This window comes from Sinohyriopsis cumingii, chromosome 5 (assembly GCF_028554795.1).
Source record: "Sinohyriopsis cumingii isolate HCF-2022 chromosome 5, ASM2855479v2, whole genome shotgun sequence".
Taxonomy (NCBI): Eukaryota; Metazoa; Mollusca; class Bivalvia; order Unionida; family Unionidae; genus Sinohyriopsis; species Sinohyriopsis cumingii.
In genome coordinates, this window is record NC_142965.1 from 2,206,204 (window position 1) to 2,218,596 (window position 12,393).

At 35.9% G+C, this 12,393-nt stretch overlaps 1 protein-coding gene across 1 annotated transcript in view; it reads right to left on the reverse strand.

Annotated features, from left to right (window-relative positions):
• The window catches only part of LOC149798526 (GTPase-activating protein skywalker-like), a 153,544-nt gene that overhangs the window by 133,621 nt on the left and 7,530 nt on the right, over positions 1 to 12,393 (reverse strand). The window contains exon 2 of the mRNA XM_089957337.1: positions 359 to 462. The gene's annotated coding sequence lies outside the window, so the exon portion shown is untranslated. The remainder of the gene's footprint in view (positions 1 to 358; positions 463 to 12,393) is intronic.

Below are 12,393 nucleotides of genomic sequence, written 5' to 3' on the forward strand. Positions count from 1 at the left end.
ATAAAACAGGTTTGAAATCCATACTTAAAATGGTGTGGGAGTTGATGCAAAATTTCTGTCTGCAGCCCATCCCTAAATACATGCACACAAAATGCTAGTCATCTAACCTTTTGTAAAAGGCTGCCTTACTATGATATTATTTGTAGATATATTCTGATTTAAAAGGGTGGTGTCATTCTAACTCATATACTCTGCAGGTCTTTACAATTTGCTTGAAAGATTACTTATCCAAGAGCAAGTGATATTCATACATTTATTTGCCCTTTTAAATTTGCACTTAACTCCATGCTATGAGCTACATAAGTACTATTATCAGATATCCTGACTGGGTATTTGGCATTCTGAAAGATCAACTTACCACGATCTAATTACATCTACCCGTTTGAAGCAAGCTCTGTTCTCATCAGCTGATTACTGTCATACTTGAGCTGATAGGGCACACGGTAACAAAATGGCTTCATTCTGTGGACAGGAAAATAAAATTCCAATATTTATGCAAATAGAAGTATCACACGAATCCAATTAAAAATGAATGCTTGCCTATATTGTACAAGTTCCTTATATTTTCTCTCTCCTACCCAATTTTGTCATTTCAAGTCAGAAGCCACAGTGGCTTGGTGGTTAGCACACCAAATTCACCACCACAAGGATGCAGGTCTGAATCTTACATTAGAACCGCCAACTTCAGTTATCTTCACGTGTTAACTGTGCCGAGCACTTTGCTCCAATTGTTTCAGTACATGGACTACATAACCTAACTGTATTGCTCTGCTGTAAAACAGCTGACCAAACCAAACCAATCTTTCTTTGGATCTTTATGTACTTGTATAATGTTATTTACATGTACTGCAAAAACATATATAAGGCAACAAAAAAATGAATGTTTCTGCTAATGCCCTGAAAAAAGATATGTAGGTAGGCTTACTTTTTTTCCCAAAGTATGCCATATTTATATGAACAGAGCACAAATTAGTACATGTATATATTTTCTTCTATGTGCAGAATAAATTACAGAATGTATCAAAGTCATCTGACAACTTTTAAGTTTATTTTTTAAATTGGGTCAGTGGGTAAAAATATGGTCAGTAGGGTTAGCAGAGACACATTTTTGGTTAGGCCTGCCACCACCAACAGGTATAAAGTAAAGGCATTGTATCTTGTTAAACTGACAGGATATACAATATTCCCTCTTTATAATGTTATTCATATAAGTCATGTGACCTACATTATAAGTGAAGGAGACTCATAATAATGGATATTCCAAAAAAGGTAAAAGTACTGATACTACAGTAAATTACAAACAAGAGCCCCTCACAGAGGCTGATGCTCTTCAGGAAAAAAGAATTCACCAGAATTCAAATTAAGTCCATTTTCCCTTTTAAATGGATAGTGTTTATATCATCTGATATTTATGAATGACAGGATTTTCAAATTATTCACTGTGGCAGCCACACATAATGTTTGATCAGCATCATTTTCACTTAAATGCACTGGACACATTACAAGACATTTGGTGAAAACCCTATATTCATATGACCATCCATTCACAAGAATTAATGACAAAATTTTCAAGACGTTCATTGTGGCAGCTATGTAAGGTCAGCAACATTATCAATATGACTAATTTCCATCCAGGGCAAGCACCGTTATCAATATGGCTAATTTCCATCCTGGACAAGCACCGTTATCAACATGGCTAATTTCCATCCAGGACAAGCAACAGTATCAATATGGCTAATTTCCATCCAGGACAAGCACCATTATCAATATGGCTAATTTCCATCCAGGACAAGCACCATTATCAATATGGCTAATTTCCATCAAGGACAAGCACCATTATCAATATGGCTAATTTCCATCCAGGACAAGCACCATTATCAATATGACTAATTTCCATCCAGGACAAGCAACAGTATCAATATGGCTAATTTCCATCCAGGACAAGCACCATTATCAATATGGCTAATTTCCATCCAGGACAAGCACCATTATCAATATGGCTAATTTCCATCCAGGACAAGCAACAGTATCAATATGGCTAATTTCCATCCAGGACAAGCACCATTATCAATATGGCTAATTTCCATCCAGGACAAGCACCATTATCAATATGACTAATTTCCATCCAGGACAAGCAACAGTATCAATATGGCAAATTTCCATCCAGGACAAGCACCGTTATCAATATGGCTGATTTCCATCCAGGATAAGCACCATTATCAATATGACTAATTTCCATCAAGGACAAGCAACAGTATCAATATGGCTGATTTCCATCCAGGATAAGCACCATTATCAATATGGCTGATTTCCATCTAGGACAAGCACTGTTATAAATATGGCTAATTTCCATCCAGGACAAGCAAAAATATCAATATGGCTAATTTCCATCCAGGACAATCAACAGTATCAAGGTTTTCAAGATGGCTTATAATGGTAGCCATATTGCATGTCAGATTTTTCATTAACTACTACAGATATCACAAGAAATCTTGTGAAAAGACAATGTTGATATAAATTTCCAACTTGGAGAAATAGCAACAAGATGGAAAATGGATTTCTAATTTTAATCACTGTATCACAACATAGTGATACATACCACTTGACTGTTGTATTATATACCTTGATCAAACCATCACACAATGTACCATTTGATCATGGTACTGCATAAGATGACACAGCTCACTCGATCACTGTTTTTTATCACACCTTTATGGTATTCCATACTATCACACAATGTATCTCTATGCACCCCAATGTACCATGAGTCCACTGTAATTCATACTATAACACAAGGTACCACCTGAAAACTGTATTTCCACACCACACAATGTACTGTTTGATCACTATATTCCATTCAATCACTTAATGTACCACTTAAACATGTCATGGTATTCCATACTATCACAAAATGTAATTTATTCCACATCACATAATGTACCACTTGATCACTCTATTCCATACCATTACACATGTACCATTTGATCATTTTATTTTATACCATCACACCTAACACTTTATGTTCCATACCATGACACCTACCACTTGATCACAGTATTCCATACCATAAGACCTACCACTTGATCACAGTATTCCATACCATGACACCTACCACTTGATCACAGTATTCCATACCATAAGACCTACCACTTGATCACAGTATTCCATACCATAAGACCTACCACTTGATCAGTATTCCATACCATAAGACCTACCACTTGATCACAGTATTCCATACCATAAGACCTACCACTTGATCACAGTATTCCATACCATAAGACCTACCACTTGATCACAGTATTCCATACCATAACACCTACCACTAGATCACGATATTCTATAGCAGTGTTGTCCAACCTTTTTGACACCATGGGCCACTGAAAAATATTTTTTTTGAAGCCGAGAGTCGAAAACTGAAAAGCAATGACAGTATAGTTTCTCGAGCTCTGGCGGGCCATTTAAAATCAGCCTGCGGACTGCGGGTTGGACAGCACTGATCTAGACGTATTGTCATTTAAAATGAGCCTGCGGGTTGGACAGCACTGTTCTATACCATTGCACAATATACCACTTGATCACTGTATTCCATACCATAGCACAATATACCACTTGATATTGGTATTCTATCTAGGATTTTAAAAATGCATTTTCAGTGTTACCTTTGCTGGTCTACATATTTTTCTGAATAATAAAAACACCAAATATGAAAAAATTGCAGAATACATATTGAAGCCATACCAATGTCATTAAGTTCCTCCCATACTCAGAAAATTGCCATTTTCCTTCTTCAAATAGATGAGTGGAATTCTCACACACACGATAATTTTTTATTCTCAAACAGAGCCTGCATTTCTCCCCAAACAAAGTTCAATTTACAAGAAACTGAAGGCCAAATTAACAGAGCAGGGGTGTGAAACCTTTTTTGGCCAAGGGCCAGATTGCATTTTCTAAGACCATTGAGGGCAGCAAACACTAATTTCTTTAATACAATTACTGTTCACAGGCCAGATTTCTGTGTTGTTTTAATTTGTCCAGATGGCCGGACAGAACATGTTCACAGGCCAGATCTGGCCAGCGAACCACAGGTTGTACACCCCTGCAATAGAGAGTGCTGTGATTATCTGATTAGATGGCTTGGAACTCATTCAAAACCCTTCTGTAGGTGGTATATAGTGATCACTGCCTCAATGAGCTTTAATAACTGTATACACTAGCTTGTACATTCAGTCCAACTGCAAATTGCACAGACCCAGATCTACCCACTGTAAGGAGTAATCAGTAGAATACACAATAGACACCCTGAAATACCCAATGTAATTAGTAATCAATTGAATACACCACAGAAACCCTGAAATGTAAGTGTATAGTGCACTAGCAGATCAGGGTCCATATTATTTTGCAGTTGGACATGACTTGAAAGCAAACACATACAGTACCAATTCTCAGACACATCAGACTAACAACATGGCAACTGTTTTAACTAAAACCATGATCACCTTGAAGCACCAACACCTGGGAATATACCATTAAAAAAAAGACAATCTGACCTCTAAACATCATTCCCAATTGCATGCATACATGGAACATAGCTCAATGTTAGAGTTTCCAGCAGTCCCAGACCTTTAATTGTCCCTGCCTTCAGACACCATGGACATTCAGTTTTCTGAAACTTAATCTGGTGGACTATTTCTTCCCTAACAGGTTGTTAAAGAAGCCCCAAGTGGCAAGATAGTCCAAGTTTCCTCTGACCCTTGCCACCCCATTTTTGATGTTTGGACATTTATGTTGGGGTGCAGGGTCAGAGTCCATTCCCTATCAAAATGTTGGAATTTGCCGACACCATTTTGTGTCGGCATGGGGTAGCTGCTAACTAGCCGGCTCAGCAATGACCTTTCATCGAGATATAACTGCATAAAATTGACAGGAATATGATTTATTTTCTCAGAAACTGTGATCATAGCATTCGTTGTCTTTAATCTGCTGACAGACGATACAAAAGAACATAACTTCTGAAATTTTACCTGGATCTGGCCATTTGCATTCCTAGTCATGTGACTACACAACTCTCACAAACTGCATATCATTGACATCAGAGGTCATACAGTCACATGATATCAACAATAAACAATTTCTAGTGTTACTGTAGGAAAACAAATCAAACATATTCTTATGTTACTTGTTTAGGCTCGAATAAACAGTAACACAAGAAAGAGTGAAAACAACAAGCTTTGAAAAAATAAAATAATTTATTTCCCTGGAAACTTACGGTTTTATAGAATCAAATCCAAAAATGATAAAAAAATAATCCGAGTCCTAATAACAAAATCTTCTACTGATTTCATGTTTGAATCCCGACGAAGTATCCAAGATGGAAGACGATGACATATGCTACAATCTGTAGTGTTGAAGTCTACAGCTCCTTGTAGAAATAAGAATTATCACTCCAGTTTCTGATAGCTGAATAAATTTTTATATAAAAAAAACTGTCTTTGTTCCACAATATTACATGAGCACATGTATTTTCCAGAAAAATAACAGAATTAATCCTTTTAAATCCAAGCAATTTAAAATAAACTCCAAACAAAGTAATTTGAAATAACTCCAAACAGCACAACATACAACTAACAGTTTAACAGCCGAACTTCTACTGAGATTAATTCTCCAAAACATGGGTTATATGGGCTTTCTAAAACATAAACAAGGGTCACGTGATCATCTTCTGGAAGTTTACAGAAGCAAACACTTGTTACAGATCATGTCTACCCAGTGTGACTCTGATGAAAACCAATCATTTTTACTCTAAGAAATAAAAAATTAAAAAAATTGTTTATATCTTAAAGACAAGGTCCCATAATGACCTTGGAAACAACAAATCATTTTAAAACAAAACAGAACTTGTTTACAAAGGTTGCTACAAATTCTGAAACAAGGTCAGGATTTAGATCAACACTTGGCGTTTATAAACTAACAGTCAAGTCAAACTATTTTCTGAAAAAAGTATCATCTCTAGTGAATAAATTTACATTACAATATCATGTAATGAAAATATTTTTTTTAAAACTGACAAACAATTAAATTGAAATAAATATATATTAAATCAGATATAATTAAATCAAATATACATAACAATATAAATGACAGTCATGTAATTTTTATAGAAAAATGAAAAAACAAACTTCTCATAATATTTATTGTGAAAAAAAGGACCAAAAATCTGTAAATGTTGCAGCATTTTGAAGAAAACTAGATTCACTACGCAGAGAGCACGTCAATGTGGTTGTCACGTGACACCAACACAAACATCGCTGACATGTGCTCTGTACTTCCTGAAAATGGTTCTCTCCACCCTGTTGCAATAGCAACAGGTTTCTGGTCATTGTTCTCAGAATAAATATGTTGAGAATTAAGTGTGCACTATATTTATTTACAAACATTAAGTGACTCCTATATAATATGTCCAAATTCTATGTACAACAACTTTGGAAATGTGTTTATTGCCGATAACATGACTATATGACCTCTGATGTCATTGACATGTTGGTTGCAAGATTTGTGTAGTCATGTGACTCGGGATACAAATGGCCAGATCCAGGTCAAATTTCAGCAACAACGTACCTTCATCTTGTCTGTCAGCAGATTAAAGACAAGACAAATGCTGTGATCACAATTTCTGAGAAAATAAATCACATTCAAGAAAGTGGCAAGAAAGATAATTACATTCATTGGAACAAAGAATTCTTATATAAAAAAAGTGAAGGAGACAAAATGAAACTTTAAATTAAATAAAAAATTGGCAACAAAAACTATACAGACAATAATATATACTATAATAAAGTTTTAATGATTTTATGCTCATCAGGGAAAGACTATTTGTCCTTTTCCCACTGACCACCAATTTTTTTAATCATAACTCTGAAGTAATGAACACTGATCATCATTGATTCCTCAGTAGCAAAAGCCCAGTGATAAAGCTCTGATGAACCCAAACACAAACTTGCCAAGTAAGCCCAGCCTTACTTAAAAAAGCCTGTTAAAGGAGACCAGAAATAAAATTTTTCCTTTTATGAATGTAATTCTCTACAAATTTTAATTAGACTGTAATGTTTATAAATTAAATATTGTAGGCAGGTTGAGACTATACTGTGCGGAGGATACCACGAATTCCGTAAATTGCCGAGTTTTTCAGAGACGACAGATCATGTGGTCCTGTGACGCAATACTAGCCAGTCCTCGAATACAAACAGAAACATGGTGAGCCAGACAGACAGGATGAGACCAGATTTGGGTTGCACATTCAAAAGTTGAATCTGCTTCTGAGACATGCTCATAACTATATGTTGAACTGAGCGCTAACAATGTGTTTAGACCTGACATCAGACAAGTACAACAGTAAGAAGGTGCTCATATTTCATATTTTGGAAATTTAAAAAAATGCAATGTAATTTTAAAATAAATACTTATACACTGTGTGCTGTGCAAAAATGTGATAAGGATTAATAATAATTAATAATAATAAGGACTTTGTAAAGCGCCTAATCTTTAAAAGCTCTAAGTGCTTTACAACATTAGACAACACATATAACATAAAAAAACCATATAATGAAATTATTACAGAAAACAAACACCATGAAATTAGAAAACATAAAAACATGCTGTAAATATTTAAGGTAGGGAACATTATTAGGTTTTAAGTTTGTTCCTGCTGTCGAAATAAGTGAGTTTTAAGAGCACTCTTGAATGAGATCACTGTCTTTGTGTCTAAGTTTAATAGGCAATTCATTCCACGTTGCTGGGCCCTGGTATGCAAAAGAATGTTGTCCATATGACTCCATTTTCAAAGTGGGAACAATGAGTATACGATTGTCAGAAGAGGAGAGTAAGTATCTTGCTGGTGTGTACACATGGGTGAGGTCTGATAGATATGTTGGACTGGAGTCCGTCAGTGAAACATAGCACAGAGAACAAATTTTGTTCTTGATTCTGGATTGAACTGATAGCCACTGTAGGGTACAGAGCAGCTGGGAGGTATGCTCTGATCATGGTAATCTAAGTATGATCCGACCAGCTGTGTTTTGAACTTTTTGAAGTTTCAGGAGTAGATATTGAGAAGAACCAGATAGAATTGAGTAAATAGTCCAGTCTTGAAAGTACTATTGAACATACAAGTGTTTTAGTGGCATCAACTGAAAGATATTTGCAAATGGAGCTGATGCGTCTCAGCTCAAGATAAGCAGCCTTGCATATGTTCATGACATGTTGAAGCAACGTGAGAGTATTGTCCAGAGCGACACCTAGGTTTTGTACTGACTGTGAATTTAATGTCGGTGTTACTGATATTGTTTGAGGTAAAGGATGTGACTGAGAAAAACTTTGTGATGGTGCCCAATGTAAAAATAATTTTTGTTACCTTAATGCAATAACTTAGTTTAAGAAGGATGAGGTTCAATCGTATTTTATGCAAATGACATATTCATTACCTACCCCCAACACACACACACAACCTAAGGACTGCATGCCTTGAAAATATATATCCAACACTGAAATGCTGAGAGATAATACTGAATTATGGGCAAAGAGACCAGAACGGCGACCAGCTTGTGTGTGGAACAATACCCATTACTGGCGAGGTGTCAAAGGCATTGAGAACTGTTTTCATAGGTCGTAACTTAAGCATTAGTTTTTCACACAAAAAACACAAAAATAAATATGCAAAGCAGAAATCATAAGTAATTAATTTAAACATTAGGGCTTCCTTCTTATGATTCAATTAGTGTATTTTACAATGCAGGCTACAGTTAGCATATTGACAAATCTGATAGTATATACATGGCTGGTATAAATAGTTTATATACTGTACTGGTCAGTGCTGAAAGACATTTTTTTAGGCACAGGCCCCAGATTGGTGACTTAAATAAACTCACTAGCCCTGAATGAAATTACACAAGCCCGAACAGTTCATACCTGTCAGCTCTCAAGCCGGGAGAAAAACCTCCCAATTTTGGGGTTATTTCCACATCTACCTCCCAATCTCATACTATTATCCAGAGTTTTCACAGAGAACTACCTATTATTACATTAAGTCTGTCAATTTTCATTTCTCTGAAGAAAAAAAACCAAACCATACATAAACAGATATAATGTATGCAATGCACAGATGCCATGTTCCATTTTATCACTTGTAGTGACAAAATAATTAACATCACACGAGTTTTTTTCTTTTCTTCAGTAAATAGAATGTTAAGATTAAACATTATTCACGTAAATTTCAGATTTTTATAAAACAACTACAACAGTAATGTAGTAAACAAAACAAAAAATACTGTCACCAATTAGCTAAAATCCCACGATCACTATGAATGCTGCGTAATTTTCTCTGCAAACAAAATCGCACCTCCACATCCACCATAGAAACTTGGCCAGTTAACACCTGACATTTCTCTACCATATATGTAAAGTTTAATTACCATCATTAAATTAAAAGAAGGAATAAAACAAAACATACCATGCAGTATATGTGCCCCCAAAGAAATAATTCAGAATAAATTATTCAGTAAACAGTGTTACATGCCTTAAGACTTGAAGCTAAGGAAATAAGGTGGGATATAAAATGTGGGAAAAACAATTGCCACATGTATGGTAACTTGTGATTGCAGATTTGAACTGTTAAAATGAAATTCTGGGCATCTAAGTTAAACAAAAAGGGCATCGTTTATTTGCCAATCAATTGCTGATTGTTTCTTTGAAGTATATCCAAAGGGCAGTCCTTTTCACAAGATAAATGCATTGACAAGGATTAACTGTTAATTGGTCACACTGGCCTTATGCTTGTGTACCTAAGTCTAACCTTTAGCTATTATGCAGTTTAGTCACAGCTGACCAGAATATGAAAAAAGGTCTTGTCCTGGGGGAAAATAAATATGGCATATCACAGGGAGAAACAGTGCGTTCCCCCAATTTCTACTGTCAGCCAGTTAATGTGAAACTTTGATTTTATACCTCTTTTTTTATTTGCTATTTGAACATACCAAGGAATAGTTTTATATCAGTTCCAATCATTACAGATTACCATTTATACATACTATGTGTAACAGGCATAGACTGAAAGGTATTTTTTTGTTTTTTAATTTGTAATTTTTTAAGATTACTGAAAATTGTGTTTTCTCGAAACAGCCCTGTCAGGGGTTTAGAATCGTATTTTTAGCAAAGCTTCCATTTGATTAAAATCAGATCTCAATTTACCTAGGACAGTGGTGATTTGATTTAGACTGTGCCATGTGAAGACATGTATGTCAACACCTTGAAAATATGTTTATTCATTTCATCAGCACGATCAAAGTCTCCTCAGGCAAACAATTTTTTTGGACAATTCCGATGGGCACCTCACTCTGAATACAGGATGAACCCGAACTAAACTTAGAGGGATCCCAGGTCTCGAGCTATCAGATTTTTTTTAGCACTGCTGGTGTAGACAGAAGATCTGTTTAATTGACTGTTGCATTTTGTGGTCACTTACTCAGCCTTCTGCCTATTTTTTTAACTCAAACGTTTAACACTTTTCCCAGGAATTAAAATATCCATTGGTATGTCTGGAACAGTGCCAACTTTTAGTCTAGGCCTGGCATTTGTGTATCCTAGAGCCATTTTTTCAGGATCGTTCTCGTAGCATTCCTTTGTGAAATGTAATGAGCACATAGTGCTGTATGGCATTGCTTTGAAATCGACTCACTTGTAATAATGTATCCATACTTTCTTTATGCCTTTATCTTTTGGAAAAGAATAAAAAATATTGTCCACAGCCTTTTCTTAATGTGCTATTACACCAGTAAGCAATGCAAAACAGCATTCTCTTTTACTCTGGCAACTGCCAGTCGGGATGCTGGAGTCGCAACTATGACGTGGTATCATAAAAGTAACTGAATAGGCATGGAAATTTTGCATATGATGTCACAGAAATTCAGCTCCTAGAAGATATGCCAATATTTTAATACTGACATTACGGTCGCAGATGATACTTCAGAATACGGTTTCCTTCTGTAGTGCTTTTATTACTATTCTATATTTTCATTAGTTTCTGGCCTCCTTTAAAGAACCACAAATTGAAATTCATTACAATGACACTTTCTTTAAAACATCAAAATTAACAGTGTGTGTGTGTTTTGGACTTTAACACTGCTTTAAGAATTTTTCAGTCATATCATTAAGATGTCAGCAGTATGACAGTTTACAGTGATGTCTAGCAACTGGGGCATCATGCTACAGACATGTAGCATGATGTCCCACCCAGTCACATTATCCTGACACCAGACCGACCAGTCCTAGCACTAACCTCTTAATACTGAGCACCAAGCGAGGCAGCTGTTACAGTACCATTTTTATAAGTCTTTGGTATTACTCTGCAGGGGATCGAACCCACGACATCCTGCATCCGAGGCAGACGCTCTAACCACTAGGCCACCGGTGCGGTCTCAAAATTAATGGAAATGAACTCTGCTGTTGTAACTATAAGAGTCCCAAGAAAGGTTACATATAAGAGTGCCAAGATTAGACCCAGCCTGTATTCTAAGTGAGGTGCCCATCTGTCTTGGCAAAAAAGATTTTAATTACCGAGGAATCTTTTATCGTGCTGATGAAATGTCTAAATGGATTTTAAAAATGATGACATACATGCCATAACACTGCACAATCTAACTCACCACTGTCCTATGTGAAACTGAGATCTGATTTTAATCAGATTGAAGCATGGCGTGTCATGCTCAAAGTATGATTTTGTACTCCCACCCACCCCCGACATGATCATGTTTTAAGAAAGGAAAATTTTCAGTAATCTTCAACAACAAAAAAGCATCCTTTTCAATATATGCCCATTATATGTAGCATTATAAGGAAATGGTAAACAGTCATGATTGGAGCTGATGCAAAACAAGACTTTCAAAATGGCTACTGTGGTGGCCATATTGGTTATCAGATCAGCATCATTTTCATTTGAGACCAACCAGGCATCATTATACGTCTTTTGCAGGCATAACTGCCATTTTTGACAATATAAAAAGTATTTACATCAAGGTTTCATTCACTAGTTTTGATCACAATGTTATTCACATTCAGCAAACTGGGCCTATGTAGGGTGAGTGGGTTATTTTCTATTTTAAAATATGGGATCACAAGCTGCCCATCAAAGGTTTAGGAGTTATTCAGGTGAACGGAAATCAGAAGTCAGTGTACTGTCTACATCATGCAGAGGAAATGGGAGATAATCTCCTTTCAGATGGATACACTGGGCTGTCATCATAAAGCACTGAACCAGCCACCCTTTGAATACAAATCTGATGCTCTACAAACTGAGTTACCGCAGCTCCCCATTAGTAAGTTTAACATCCAATTACCACAGCTCCC